Raw genomic sequence first — 15,105 nt, 5'->3', positions numbered from 1 at the left:
TTACACCATTCCATCTTCAATCCTATCCTGTTGATTCAGCCCTGTTCTGAAGTAACAACCTATCCCTAACCGCCTCACTTTCCTGTCTCCACAATAACTCAGTTCCATTCACCCGACGTCTGGATTATGTGCCCCCTTCTTGTCCTCATACTTCTCCTCACCACCGCTTTCCTAGTAACACCCTTCCCTTATCCCCACCACCCTCCTCCTCCACATTTTCCCATCATGGCCACCGCTCAAATTAAGTCTGGAATTAATTGCTACAAAATCATTTACCCTTCTAACCTGACTAAAGCTGCAGCAAAACGTTTCAAGCATAACACCATTGAATGTTTCCCTGATTCCCTTTTTGTTGATCAGTTTTACAATGGTCGGTATGGGAGGCTCAAAAACGATCTCATTTTTTTCACGCACGACATACCCTCTTGGTCTACCAGCTTTTACAATTCCCTTAACGTCACCTCCTCCTCCTCTATCCCTCATGGGAAACAGCTAAAAATTTCCCCCTCTGCGGGTTTTAACGGCTCCCTCACTATCTCACTCTATAACAACGGTACTGTTATGATCCAAGCCAAAGACACCTGTCTCTCTCTCTTTGACCGCCTCTTCCCTTCCCTACTCCCCTCCCCTGCGATCGGACTATCCCTTGACTCTCCATCTAGCTCCACCAATTATTCCCTTTCTCCTCCCTTGACCCCCCCACTCTCCAATAGGCTGCACCCTTGGGAGGCTCAGGTCGACCCTCTTCTCTCCCCTCTGCCCTCCCCTCCTATTCTTCCCCCCTCACAGTATGCCCCCCCCTCTTCACTTCTGCCTTACCTCTAGCTAACACGCTCCTCGTCCATTCTGCACCGTCCCGGCACTCCATTCGCATCTCCTTCCCCCTATCCCTACTGGTCACCCCCTTCCCTAGACCACCTCCCCTCCAGCCTTCTCCCCTAGTTAACTTTCCTTACGTTCCCCTTATTCCCTCCTCCTCTTTGCTTTTCCTCCCCATCCTCCCCTCACCATGTACCCCGATTTCCCCACAAATACATTCCATCTCTCTCCTTCCCCACACTCCTCCAGCATTGCTGTGCTACCCTCTTCCCCCCCGGTAACCCTTTACCTCCCTCGGGCCTAGCAGAACCACTTCCTTTCTTCAACTTCCCTATCTCCCAATCACCCCCACTCTGCCTGATACCCGCTCCCTCACAGCCACCTCACTTAGCTGCCAGGTCCTCTCCAAACCCTCCCCTCTCTTACTCCCAAACCTCCTTCATCCCTATGACCCCACACACTCCTCCCCTCTCCTTCCGCCCCACCGCCTCACTCCTCTCCTATCGCCCCCTAATTTTGTCCTTAACTCCTATCCTTCTTGCAACGCCAACAATGACAACTCTACTCCCACCCCCGGTGCACCTACTCCTGCTCCCATCCAAAACCTCTCCCCACCTCTGAACCCTATTCCCCTACTCCCCTCCCGTTCCCCCACCTCTCCCTGCCTGCCACCGCCAAGTGCACCCCCTCCCGTTTCCATTGAGTCACCCAACATGCCGTGCTCTGCCTTCCTCTCTCTGGAAAATAAGCTAGGCTCTCTAATCACCTCCATCTCCCAACTTGAAGCTACCATTTCACTTTTAAGCTCCAAGATCTCGACTTTTCCATACACCTCAATTCCTTTGGAAAACACTCACCCTCCCACGAGATGCACCTCGCCCCCACAACCCATAATAGCTAAGCATAGCCTGGCGTCTGCAAATTCACACAAGCATTCGAACGCCTCCCTTCCTCCACTTTCACTTCCCAATAACCCTGCTATCTACAATATTCCGAGCATCTCCTCTGTCAGAAACACTCATCCACCTAAACCCTCCCGAGCGCCCTCATATAAGTTCAATATCCCCATCTCCCCTCATAGCCCAAGTGCCCCCGTCACCAAAACAGTCTCGACAGAGCTGCGCTGTATGCTCCACAACTGCAGATCTGCAATAAAACACAAACTTGAAATCTCCGATACCATCAACTTGCACAATATTGACATGCTCTTCCTCACAGAGACCTGGTTCAATGATACCTCTCATTCTATGTTTGATCTCCTTGTACCAACAGGCTATTCTATACTTAGAAATGACAGACTTGACAAAGTTGGGGGAGGTGTTTCAGTCATCTTTAGAAACTCCCTTCAACTTAAGGCCCTTCCTAACGGCTCCTTCCACACTTTTGAATGCCTATCTCTTGAGCTTCAATTGCACCACCACTCACCTCTCAGATTCCATGTTATCTACCACCCGCCTGGTAGCAGCCCTTCATTTATGGAGGAACTCACGGACTGCATCAGTGACCAATACTCTCAAAGTGACAATCAGATCTTCGTGGGTGACTTCAATGTCCACTGGGGCTCGCCTCAAGACACCTATGCGAATGCGCTGGCCACCTTCCTCTCTGCAAACGATCTTATCCAACACTGCACTGAAACAACACACTCTAAGGGTTCAACCCTGGACCTTGTTATCTCTAAAGCAGGCTTGCTGACCATCGCTTCCCCTATTCATGTAGACTGGTCTGACCACCTCCTCATCCCATTCTCTCTTCACCTATCACACTCTTTAACTCTTGGCCAGCCTAAGAGGGCTACTTCCTGGTTCCGTGACACTAAAAATATTGACATCAGTACCCTCTGTGAGTCTGCCTTGCTATCACTTCCAAGGCTTGACCCGGACCTAGATGTTAACGAACTCACCTCCCAATGCCTTACAGTCCTTGCAGTCGAAATCAATAATGTCGCTCCTCTCCAAAGCAAAAAGAAAAGACCCACTCCCTCAGCACCTTGGTTCAACAAATCCCTCTATGAAGAAAGGAAGTACCTAAGAGTCCTTGAGAAACAATGGAGACAAGCGCCCTCCACCGAAAACTTGGCCACGCTGCGTTCAACAAGATCCAAGTACCACAAGCACATTTTCCTTGGAAAAGCGTCGCACTTCAAATCCCTCCTTGACTCATCCAAAAATAGACCCAAAAAACTATTCGACCTCCTCAAGAACCCTAACAGCTCTCCCCCAACCTCCAAATTGGAGGACTCCACAAAGAAAGCTGCAGATTTCGCTATATTCTTTGACAAAAAGGTGAAATCACTTGTAGATCAGGTCATTCATCCTACCCCTACAGAGGAGCGCAAATCCTTAACCATTTGGCAAAACTTTGACCCCATCTCTGATGACGCCCTCCTTAAATGCATCCTCGATACAAAGCCCTCTAACCACTCTCTTGACCCCATCCCTAGTGCCATTGCCATGGACTTCTATACCCAATCTCTTTCCTATTGGACCACTCTGGTCAACCTCTCCCTCAGTCAAGGCTCCCTTCCTGTTTCTTTCAAAAATGGACAGGTCACCCCTCTGCTTAAAAAACCCACCGCTGATGCAAACGACCTCAACAACTACCGTCCCATCACTAACCTACCCTTTCTTGCGAAAATCACAGAAAAATGTGTAGCAAAACAACTCTCTCGCCATATCAAGGACAATGATCTTCTTGACACTTTCCAGTCCGGCTTCATTCAAAACTGCAGCACTGAAACAACCCTGCTGCTAGTGATTGATGACGCGCTGCGGATACTCGATTCAGGGGAGTCTTGTCTTCTAATTCTTTTTGACCTTTCTGCAGCCTTTGACACAGTCAATCACAACACTCTCCTTAACACTCTTCAACAGAGAATGGGCATAGAGGGCACTGTGCTCAAATGGTTTGCCTCCTTTCTCTCTGATAGATCCCAAATGATCAAAATAGCGAACAGCCTTTCATCTCCTTTAGCGGTCAGCCAAGGTGTCCCTCAAGGCTCTATACTTGCACCCACACTATTCAATCTCTATTTAGAACCTTTGGGAAATCTCCTGAGTAAATCCGGGATCCATTATCATCTATATGCGGACGACACTCAAATCTATCTTAAGGTGGCCTCCACTCACGATCTCTCCTTCCTAAGCTCTACTCTCGACTCCATTCAAAACTGGATGTTAACTCATCAACTGATCCTGAATCCCTCCAAAACTGAATTCCTCCTCCTCTCCTCATCACTTTCTCCTCCCCCAGTGCAATCATGGATGGATCAGACTAATCTACTGAACAATAAACCCATCATTGTCGAGAGCGCAAAATCCCTTGGTGTCATACTCGACAAAAAGCTCAATCTACACTCCCACATCGATTCCATTGCAAAGTCTGCTCGATACCAACTGCGACTTCTTTGGGGGATTCGTCGCTTCTTCCCGGAGCACGACCTTAAAACCCTGGTCCAATCGCTGGTTCTCTCCAGATTGGACTACTGCAATTCTCTTCTTACTGGCCTCCCCAAAACCCACCTGTCCCCCCTAAAGTCCGTTCTCCATTCAGCAGCTCGTTTCATTTATGGGGCCAAAAGAAGCGACCACATCACACCCATTTTATCCACCCTCCGTTGGCTTCCCATAGAGGCAAGATCTATCTACAAGACTGCCTGTATCACCCACAAAGCCTTGCACTCCTCCTCCCCTCGCTACCTGGCGAATAAACTGAAACTCTCCGGAGGCTCCAGACCTTCACATAATGCAGAAAATGTATTGCTTGAACCTCCCACTTTCAAGAAGGAAAGATCGATGGCCCAATCCTTTTCAGGCAATGCGGTGAGAATCTGGAACTCACTTCCGCCTCATCTCCGGACCACCACCTCTTCTCAGGCCTTCAAATCTGACCTCAAAGCTCTCCTCCTTCAAAGACACTTCCAAATTTAATTTACGCCCTCTATTTTCTGAAGGAAGTCCTGCCGTTATAGGAAATTCTGTTCTCCATGCCTATAGAAGTGCCTTCCCAGTGTGTTTTTGTGTGTTAAGTGTCTGCCATTTAGTGCAGTAGTATACCTCTACTTGTACTTTGTACTCTTGTATAACATGCAGACGTCTCCTTTCCTTTGTAACGTATCGTTTGCTACCTCTTGTATTTTGTTTGCTTTTGATACTTGCACAACAGCCACCACTGCCTCATGTAACGTAACTTTTATTTTAGTGTTTTGAGTGTCTGCCATTTATTGACCTCTGTGTACTTTGTATGCTCTTGTAACCTGCACACGTCACTTTTTTCCTTTTGTAACGCATCGTTTGCTCCCTCTTGTATTTTGTTTGCTCCTGATACTTGCAAAAATGCCACTATTGCCTCATGGAACGTAACGTTTGATTTTGTAACATGCTCACTTGTAATTTTTCTCCTTATGTATCATTACTGCTCCTATTGTGAAGCGCTCTGACACCTTCGGGTAAAGTCCGCGCTATATAAAAACGCATTAAATAAATAAAATAAATATACAAGGGCTGTAGATGCATGGAAGTGCAGCACATAGCCTGCAGTGGGGTAGAGAGGCAAACAAAGCGTCAGTAAGGATGCATTTAGGCAGCAAACAGAAGCTGCACTGGAGATGAGAGCACAAATAGGGGCTGCAGTAAAGCAGCGACAAAAAGAGGGGATGCCGAGCAGGTGAAAGACATACAGCGGAGATACAGGGGCATCAGTACATAGAGGATAGACGGAGGACACACAGATGGGCAGCAGAATGAGACAAGAACACATGGGGACAAGGCAGGGGCTTGTGCGACAAGGGGCACACTTAATTGGCTGAAAGACATACAGGGGACACACAAAAGGTCTGCGAGGCACATACAGGGCCAGCTAGAGAAGTCCACCACATGGGCTGAAGGGCTAATAGTCATACATCAGTGCCCATACCCAACAGCCCCAATTTTTTAAAAAGATATCCTTCGCTCAACCTGTTCAGGGTGAGTAGCCCGATACCTGCTCAACACATCCCTGGAACTTGGTTCATTCCCATCTGATCTGAAAACCTCCTAAATTAGATCCCTCCTCAGAAAGAAAAACCTCAAACCATCTGACCCAGCAAGCTACAGGCCCATATCAAATGGATCATTATTAGGCAAAGATTTTGAAAGAGCCATGTTTACACAACTTTAACAGAACACTATGGCGTAATGACAGACCAACATTCTGGCTTCAGACTAGGTAAAGGCACAGAGTAAGCTATCATATCCATCTGACATGATCTAAAACTCAGAGTGGACAAGAACAGAATAGCTGCCATGTTGCTCTTGGATATATCAGCTGCATTTGACACTGTCTACTACCGCATGCTACTACAAAGACTCCACAATCTCTGAATTCATGAAAATGCTCTACAATGGATAGAGTCTTCTCTCACAGACAAGCTGTAGTCTACCTGCCACCTTACACGTCACCTCCTCACACACAACACTGTGGAATCCATTAAGAGTCAATTATATTCCCTCTATTTTTCAACATCTACCTAAACTCCTTATCAAATCTGAATAAATCATACAACCTCACCTGTTACAACTATGCAGATGACACCCATATCTTTTTAAAAATGGAAATCCCCGAAGACCTCTACAATTTACAACTTGATTACTGCCTCCATGCCATAAATATGTGGATGACGAATAACCATCTAAAGCTCAATACGGCAAAGAGAGCCTATATGACTTACTGCCATGTGGCCAAAGGAATGTGAAGCCCAGCCAACAACACCAAGAGAAGTTAGACACCTAGGAGTAAACATGGATTCAGACCTATCCTTCATACTGCATGTTACCAACATCATAAAGAGTGGCTTCTACACAATGTAAATACTGTATTGTGTCTTCCCACACATTGCATACCAACATAAACTGCAAGCCATCCTTACACTCATTATTTCCAAGCATGACTATGTCAACAGCCTGTACATTGGTGCACCTGCATTCATCATACTGAATGTACACCTCATCCAGCATGATGCCACCAGGCTCCTTCTCCACCTTTACCCAGGAGAATGTATGACTCCAAATTTGCAGTTGCTCCACTGGCTACCTATAGCTAGAAGGCAATGTACAAGACACCCTGCATTGTCCACAGAGCCTGTCAAAGAAAAGGACCGCTATACCTAAAATTTAAATTCAAGGAATATAAACCAATCAGAACACTGCATGCTAGCCTTGCTCCACTTTTTTTTAACATTTCTTTATTAATTTCATAAAATAATCGACATCCATGTACAGTCTTATATCGAACATGTAAAGCTATACCACCATTAGTACAGTTAAATTAACTTTTGTTGCATGTTTCAGCTCACATTCTTCACTTCTTGCATAAGTATATTAAAGGACATCATTTCAACCCTCCCAACTCCCCCCTCCCTCCCCCTCCCCCCTCCCTCCCCCTCCATTCTTCCTATTTGCCAATATCTTGAATGTATGCCTTAAATATGTCTTTAGTTGTCACTAACTCGTACTAACTGACTGTGTGTTATTAATTTCTTGGTGTTCCCCTTCCTCTGGTTCTTGCTGTGAGGGTGAGGTTTGATCTAATACATCCTGAATAATCATCTCCCATGCCTGCAAAACTTCTGGTAACTTTTCGTCTCTTCTAGTTTTTATCATGTGTTCCTCTTCTGCCAGTGCCCATTCCTTCAGGTCTTTCTTCCATTTATCTATTTTTGGGCCTTATGGGGTAAACCAGTGTATAGCTATTCGCCGCTTGCCAACTGTAAGACCCAGTACCAGTTATCGTCTGCTCGTCTTAGGTTTTGGATTTCTAGGAATCAGACCAAGGAGACAAGTCTTTATTTCAGGGGTTATCTTCCAACCCGTCACCCTATTAAGTTGTTTCAGTATTTCAGTCCAATATACTTGTATTTTGTTGCAGTGCCATAACATATGTACGAAGTCCGCCTGTACATGCTGACATCGTGGGCATCGCGGGCCTCTGGTTGCGTTTATAATGTGTAGTCACCTCGGTGAAAGGTATTTCATGTGAACGATAATATATTGTATTAGCTTAAACCTGTTACATACCGATACTTTACGGACTTCTTCATGTATTCTTTTCCAGTCTGTCGGTGTTAGCGTTTGATCACTGGCCTCTTGCCATCTCTCCTCAATTTTAAGGGGCTTCCCTCAACACCCTATAAATGTGGGTTACAAACCTCTGCCCGCCCGCCATTGTGATCATAGTGACTAAAGTTTGTGAGTGTTCTGGGGCTTTAGGGGATGTCGGCCAAAGCTGTTGGGCCATTGCTGCCAACTTTGCATACTGAAGATATTGCCTAGGTCCAAGTTCAAATGTATCTACCGCATCATGGTAAGTGCTAAACCTATTTTCTGAGTATAAGTCTGACAGCATCAAACATCCCCCCCTTCTATTTTTCGATCATTATTACCCGTTCTACCTGAGCAAACTGTGGTATGATCCAGATATCAACGTCTGGTGCATAGGGCACACCCTTAATCGTTTTTACTGTTCTATTCCATATTATGGCCATTAAACTGTTCCCTGTGGCTTACTTTCTGTCAGGAGGAGAGCTCCCAGCCGCTGCCCACCATATGTGCCTGCATGTAGGGTTCTTTCCCAGGAGGGGTCCGTGTCTAGCCATGATATGATGTATTGCAGTTGTGACGCCAAATAGTAAAGTTCCAGGTCTGGGATTTCCAGCCCTACTTTATCCCACTGTCGCACAAGTTACTACTTGTTTAACGATATATCTGTAATAGACATTAGTTAGTGATAGATTTCTTACCTTAGAATATCCCCAGGCGTCAGACTGGATCCGGAAAGTTTCGCTTAGCAGTACCCCTGTGCGTCAGTAGGTGGCGTCGTGCGGCTCCGCGTCCGTCACTGGCGTCGTAAGCGCCGAGATGATGCCACGGAGAGTACTTCGGCGCCACCCATGCGCGTTGACGTCAGTTCTGTACACGACTTTCCGTGCCAGGAACGCAGAGCCATGCAAGATACTGACCATTGGTGCAGAAAACTAGGGCCCTAAGAGTGATGACCTTAACCCTAGTAACCAGTTCGCAGAACGGGGAGGATAGGTGGGGCGGTAAGGAATCTATCACTAACTAATGTCTCTTACCGATATATCGTTACACAAGTAGTAACTTGTGCATCTGAAAGAGACACGTTAGTGATAGATTCCTTACCTTAGAATAGATACCCCAGCAATACCAACCCCGGTGGTGGGTCTGCGAATAAGATTACACCAGAAAGTCACGGAGCACGGAACGGCCAAAGAAGCCGTCCCTCCGGACTTGACTGTCAAGGCAGTAGTGCTTGGTAAACGTGTGCAGCGAGGCCCACGTAGCTGCCCGACAAATGTCCTGCAAAGGAACGGCGCGTCCCAAAGCAGTAGCGGCTGCCGTTGCCCTGGTGGAATGGGCACGCAGCCTCAGAGGAGGCTCCTTCTTAGCCAACGAGTAACAGGCCTTGATATACAGAACGACCCAACGAGAGATGGTCCGCTTGTGCACGGCCCGACCTTTTTTGGCACCCACGTAGCCAACAAAGAGTTGGTCATCCACCCGGAACCGCTGTGTGCGCTTCAGATAGAACAAGAGCGCATGTTTCGGGTCCAGACGGTGGAGCCTCTCTTCCACTTTTGAAGGATGTGGAGGCGTAAAGAAGGTGGGCAAAGTGATGGTCTGCCCGATGTGGAAGGGCGTAACAACCTTCGGCAAAAAAGAAGGACGGGTCATTAAAACCACCTTGTCCGAATGAACAGAAAGGAGAGGAGGTTTGGAAAAAAGGGCCTGGAGCTCACTCACTCTTCTGGCAGAGGTGATAGCAACCAGGAAAGCAGTCTTTAAGGTGAGAAGACGCAAAGGACAGTTGTGAAGCGGCTCAAAGGGAGCGCACATCAAGTAAGTCAACACAAGGTTCAAGTCCCACTGAGGCATTATGAACGGAACTGGAGGGAACATGTTTGTAATGCCTTTCAGGAAACGGTTAACAACCGGAGACTTAAAAAGAGAAGGCTGATCAGGAAGCCGGAGAAAGGCGGAGATGGCAGAAAGATAACCTTTGATAGTGCCCAGAGCAGAGCCCTGCTGGGCCAAGGAAAGCAGGAACAGAAGATCTTTAGAAAGAGGGGCAGAAATGGGATCCACAGCCTTCGCTGTGCACCATGCCACAAATTTGTTCCACCTACAGGCGTATACCGTTTTAGTGGAGGGACGCCTGGCTGCCAAGATGACATCACAGACTTCGGGAGGAAGATCAAAAGCTGTCAACTGTCGCTGCTCAATCTCCACATATGGAGGTTGGACAGGTTCGAGTGCAGGACCGTCCCCTGCTGCTGCGACAGAAGATCCTCCCGAAGAGGTAGTCGGATCGGGGGATCGATCGCCATGCTGAGTAGCTCGGGATACCAGAATCTTCGTGCCCAATCCGGAGCCACAAGGATGACTTGGGCCCGGTCGCGCCTGATCTTCTTCAGCACTCTGGGCAGAAGTGGTAAAGGCGGAAAGGCGTACAACAGACCACAACTCCACTCGCGACAAAAAGCGTCGCCGAGCGAGTGCCGCCTTGGAAATTCCAACGCGCAGAACTGATGACATTGCGCGTTCTCTTCGGTGGCGAATAGATATAACCAAGGCTCTCCCCACTGCTGAAAGAGACCTTGCGCCACGTCCGAGTGCAGACGCCATTCGTGGTCCATCAAGCACCGGCGGCTGAGTTTGTCCGCCCTGGCGTTCAGAGAACCAGCCAGATGTTGAACCACCAAGGTAATTCCTTGACGTTCCAGCCACGTCCAGAGGCGCAGAGCCTCCTGACATAGGGTCCATGACCCCACCCCGCTCTGTTTGTTGCAATACCACATGGCGGTAGTGTTGTCCGTGAACACCTGCACCACACTCCCCCGGACAGAGGGAAGGAATGCCTTCAGTGCAAGACGATTTGCCCGCAGCTCCAAGAGGGTGATATGGAGTCGGGACTCCACCAGAGACAAGAGACCTCTGATCTCCGCCTCTCCCAAGTGGCCTCCCCATCCGTCACTACTGTGAGCTCCAGTTGGGGAAGGGAGAGGGATCTGCCATTGACCCAATCACGATTCATGAGCCACCACTGCAAGTGTCGTGCAGTGCCCTCCGAGATCTGGACATGATCGGACATATTGCCCCGATGCTGCGCCCACTGGAACTTCAGGTCCCACTGCAGAGCCTGCATATGCCATCTGGCATGGTGCACTAGCAGGATGCAGGAGGCCATCAGGTCCAGGAGCCGGAGGGTCATCCTGACTGAAACCCAGGACAGAGGCTGAAAGATCGGAATCATAGCCTGAATATCCCGGACTCGCTGCTCGGGAGGATAAACCCGAAACAGCATCGAATCCAGAACCGCTCCGATGAAGGGGAGCTTCTGAGAGGGACTCAGGTGAGACTTCGGCACGTTGATGGAGAACCCCAGCAAATGCAGGAGGTCGGCCATAGTCTGAAGGTGGGTGACGACTGCCTGGGGCGAGCCCGCCTTCAACAACCAGTCGTCGAGGTAGGGGAAGACTGACACCCCGACATGCGCAGATAAGCTGCAATCATCGCCATCACTTTCGTAAGGCCGAAAGGGAGCACGGCAAACTGAAAATGCTCCTGGCCTACCGTGAACCGCAGGTAACGCCGGTGGGCTGGCAGGACGGGAATGTGAAAATATGCGTCCTGCAAGTCCAACGCTACCATCCAGTCTCCAGGGCCGAGGGCAGCTAAGACCTGAGCCAGAGTCAGCATCTTGAACTTCTCCTTCCGGAGGAAGCGATTTACGTCCCGGAGGTCCAAGATAGGATGCAGACCCCCTTTGTCCTTCTTGGGGACCAGAAAGTGGTGGGAATAACAACCACTCCCTACCTCCTGTCCAGGAATGCACTCGATGGCCCCCTTGGCTAAGAGGACCGTGACTTCCTGTCAGAGAACAGCCAAGTGATCCCCCGACATGCGGTGGCACCGAGGTGGCATGGCAGGAGGGGAGGAATGAAATGGAAGGGAGTAACCGTGGCATATTATTTGCAGCACCCATTTGTCTGATGTAATCTCGCACCAGTGAGGGAGGTGGTGGCGGATCCTGCCACCCACCGGCGTGGGGTGCTCCCCGAAGCTCAGATTAGGAAGGTTTGGAGGCGGAAACCACGGGGGTGGAGGTTAACGGACCCGCACGCTGGTTCCCCGCCCGCCCCTGCGGAAACCACGACCTCAGCCGCGCTGGGGCTGGTTCTGCACAGGCTTAGGGGACGGGCGCGCCTGACTGCCTCTACCTTGGCCACAAAAGGAACGAAAACCAAGAGAGGCCGAACTCTTAGTAGAAAGGCCCAAGGACTTGGCCGTAGCCCGGGAATCCTTAAAGCGCTCCAGGGCACGGTCAGCCTTGTCGCCAAACAGGCGGGTGCCATCAAAGGGCATGCCCATGAGCGAGCTTTGAACATCGGGCAAGAACCCAGTCGAACGCAACCAGGCGTGACATCGCAACACCACAGTCGTAGAAATCGCCCTGCCCAATAAGTCAGCGGTGTCCAACCCACACCGAATGGCGAACTTAGCCGCATCCTTACTCTCAGCAATTGCATGAGAAAGGACAGCCTGCACCTCCTCAGGATACTGAGGCAACACCTGAGCAACGGCATCCCATACCGCGTGGGAGTAGCGGGCCAACAAGCAGGCGGTGTTCACCGACCGCAGCCCTAAGCTGGCCGAAGAGAACAACCGCTTCCCAAACTGGTTCAGCCGTTTAGAGTCCTTATCTCGCGGGGCCGTAGGAAAAGCACTCTGTGACGTCGAGGCCTGAATGACCAGGCTCTCAGGCGTAGGGTGAGTAGTCAAAAAGGCGGGGTCACCGGGCGCCGGTTGGTTGCGCCTGGCGACGTTTTTATCCACCGGGCCCCCCGTGGACGGCCTCGACCAAGTGCCCAAGAGGACGTCGGTAAGGGCGTCATTCAAGGGAAGCAACGGCTCCGATGAAGTAGATGCCGTCTGGAGCACCTCGGTGAGGAGGTTGGTCTTGAGGGCCACTGTGGGGAGGTCAAGATTGAGGGCCTCAGCCGCCCGACGGAGGACCATCGTGTAGGAGGCACCTTCCTCCATTGTAGGCGCGCGGGAGGCGAACCCTGGGTGAGAGGAGACAGCGAGGTCGCCTGCCTCCTCCAAGTCGTCCACCCAATCCTGCTCGGAGTCACATTGCCGGGCAAGAGGATCCTCGGACCCTTCCCCGTCTTCGTCCGCCTCTGGTGTAGAGGGAGCCGGTTGCGGAGGCAAAGCCAGAGCCAGAGCCAGAGAAGGGACGAACGGCGTCGGGAACGGCGCCGGCCAGGGTCGGACCAGCGCCGTCTCCCAATGCGGATCCCAGGCCGGAACAAAAGGGTCCTGGAACCGGGGCAAGGGAGTAATAAACGGCACCCAGTGTGGTGCCGAGGGTGGAGCCAAGGGCGGCGCCGGGACCGGAGCCGGCAACGCCGCACCTCGTGGCGCCGGGGCCGGAGCCGGAGCCACTGGCGCAGGATCCTGTTGCGCTGGGGCTGGTGCCATTGGCGGAGCCGCCGGACCAACAGGATCTAGACACGGGACCGCAGGGCCCGAAGGCACGCCGGCAGGAGCCTGAGGCCTTAAAAGGCGGTCCATGGTAGCAAGGAATTCTTGCACCTGTTCGGGAGTCGCAGACGGACCCGGGTATGGCGGGTAGGCCGCGGGACTCCCAGGCTCCAGGGGAGCCGCTGGGGGGAAGCCCTTGTCCCCCCCGCATCCGCCTCCGGGGAGCGACGGTGGGACGTCGGAGAGTGAACAAGCTTCTTCGACTTCTTTTTATGACGTTGCTTACCGGAATCCGAATGCAAAGACTTGGAGCCTGAGGAGCGACGGCTCCGGGACCCGGAGCGGTGGCGTGACGAATGCCGGACCTCCAGCAACTTCCTACGCTGCTCCCGCAAGGCCTTGGGGGCCATGGCTCGACAATCCCGGCAGTCCTGAGAGTCGTGGGCAGTCTCCAGGCAGTAGAGGCAAACATCGTGGGGGTCCGCCATGACATATTCCGGCGGCAGGCCCCACAGGACTTAAAGCCGGGCATCCCTACGTGCACTAGGAGAAAAGAGAAAATAGTAGTCAAAAAGTGACTAAGGTACGTGCTCAATCCGGATCTGCGCTTACTGCCGCGGAAAAAGAAAGAACTGACGTCAGCGCGCATGGATGGCGCCTAAGTACTCTCTGTGACGTCATCTCGGCGCTTACGACGCCAGTGACGGACGCGGAGCCGCACGACGCCACCTACTGACGCGCAGGGGTACTGCTAAGCTAAATTTTCCGGCTCCAGTATGACGCCTGGGGATATTCTAAGGTAAGGAATCTATCACTAACGTGTCTCTTTCAGATGTTTCATTACCTCCAGCACTATCCTGCAGCGTTTCCCATTCCCATTCCATAGCAGCTGTGTAAGGAGAACATCCAGCTCTTTGAATACTTTATGCGGGATTTTATGGAAGCACCCCTGCATAACATAAAGGCACCTAGGCAGTACCACCATTTTTATTAGTGCTACCTTTCCCAATTTCAATGTACATGAGTCTGCTAAGACATGTGTATTTTTCAATGCACTGTAGTAATTTAGATCTAATATGTAGCTTGCGGTCATATAGTATAGGTGATGGCCATAGGAACATGAATCCTGTGACTTGCAAAATAATTGTCACGTTTGGTCATTTTGTCTGACGTTAGGGTGTACATGAATTACTTTTTACTCTCTCTTTTCTTCTTCTTTAACGATTTTTGTTTTTGGGGAGGTGAGAAATAACACTTATCTTTCCGTCCCAGACACATAAACGTAATCCTTTTACCGCAGCGGAAATTCCGCCGCGGTGCGGCACCTTTGATGAGTGGGCGGGGTCGCGTCGGCCAACGGACGTGCGCAGCACTACGGAGGTAGTGCGTGCGACGGCCGTTGGCCGACAGAAGCACGCAACGGGTTAATGTCTCTATAAAATGGCTCTGTGAGACATTCAGCTATACATATCACATACAAGAAGATTGCATGACCTAGAGGCTCTCTATGTTCATAAAACTGGAGACCTTCTGTGATCAAAGTGTGTTTGAAGATAACAGGACACCTGAGATTGTATTTGATACAAACTGAATCTAAATACAGTTGAATTAATCCTGATACCATGTTTATATACTCTTTTTAGCTTTGACCCGCCATGAAGGGACTGTTGAAGGTGGGCTTAGTGTATAAGTTATAAACGGTAAGTAGATTACAGTTGATTCTAATATCACATTACACTTGGGT

Source organism: Triturus cristatus, chromosome 2_2, assembly GCF_964204655.1.
Source record: "Triturus cristatus chromosome 2_2, aTriCri1.1, whole genome shotgun sequence".
Lineage (NCBI taxonomy): Eukaryota > Metazoa > Chordata > Amphibia > Caudata > Salamandridae > Triturus > Triturus cristatus.
Note: the sequence above shows the minus strand (reverse complement) of the source record.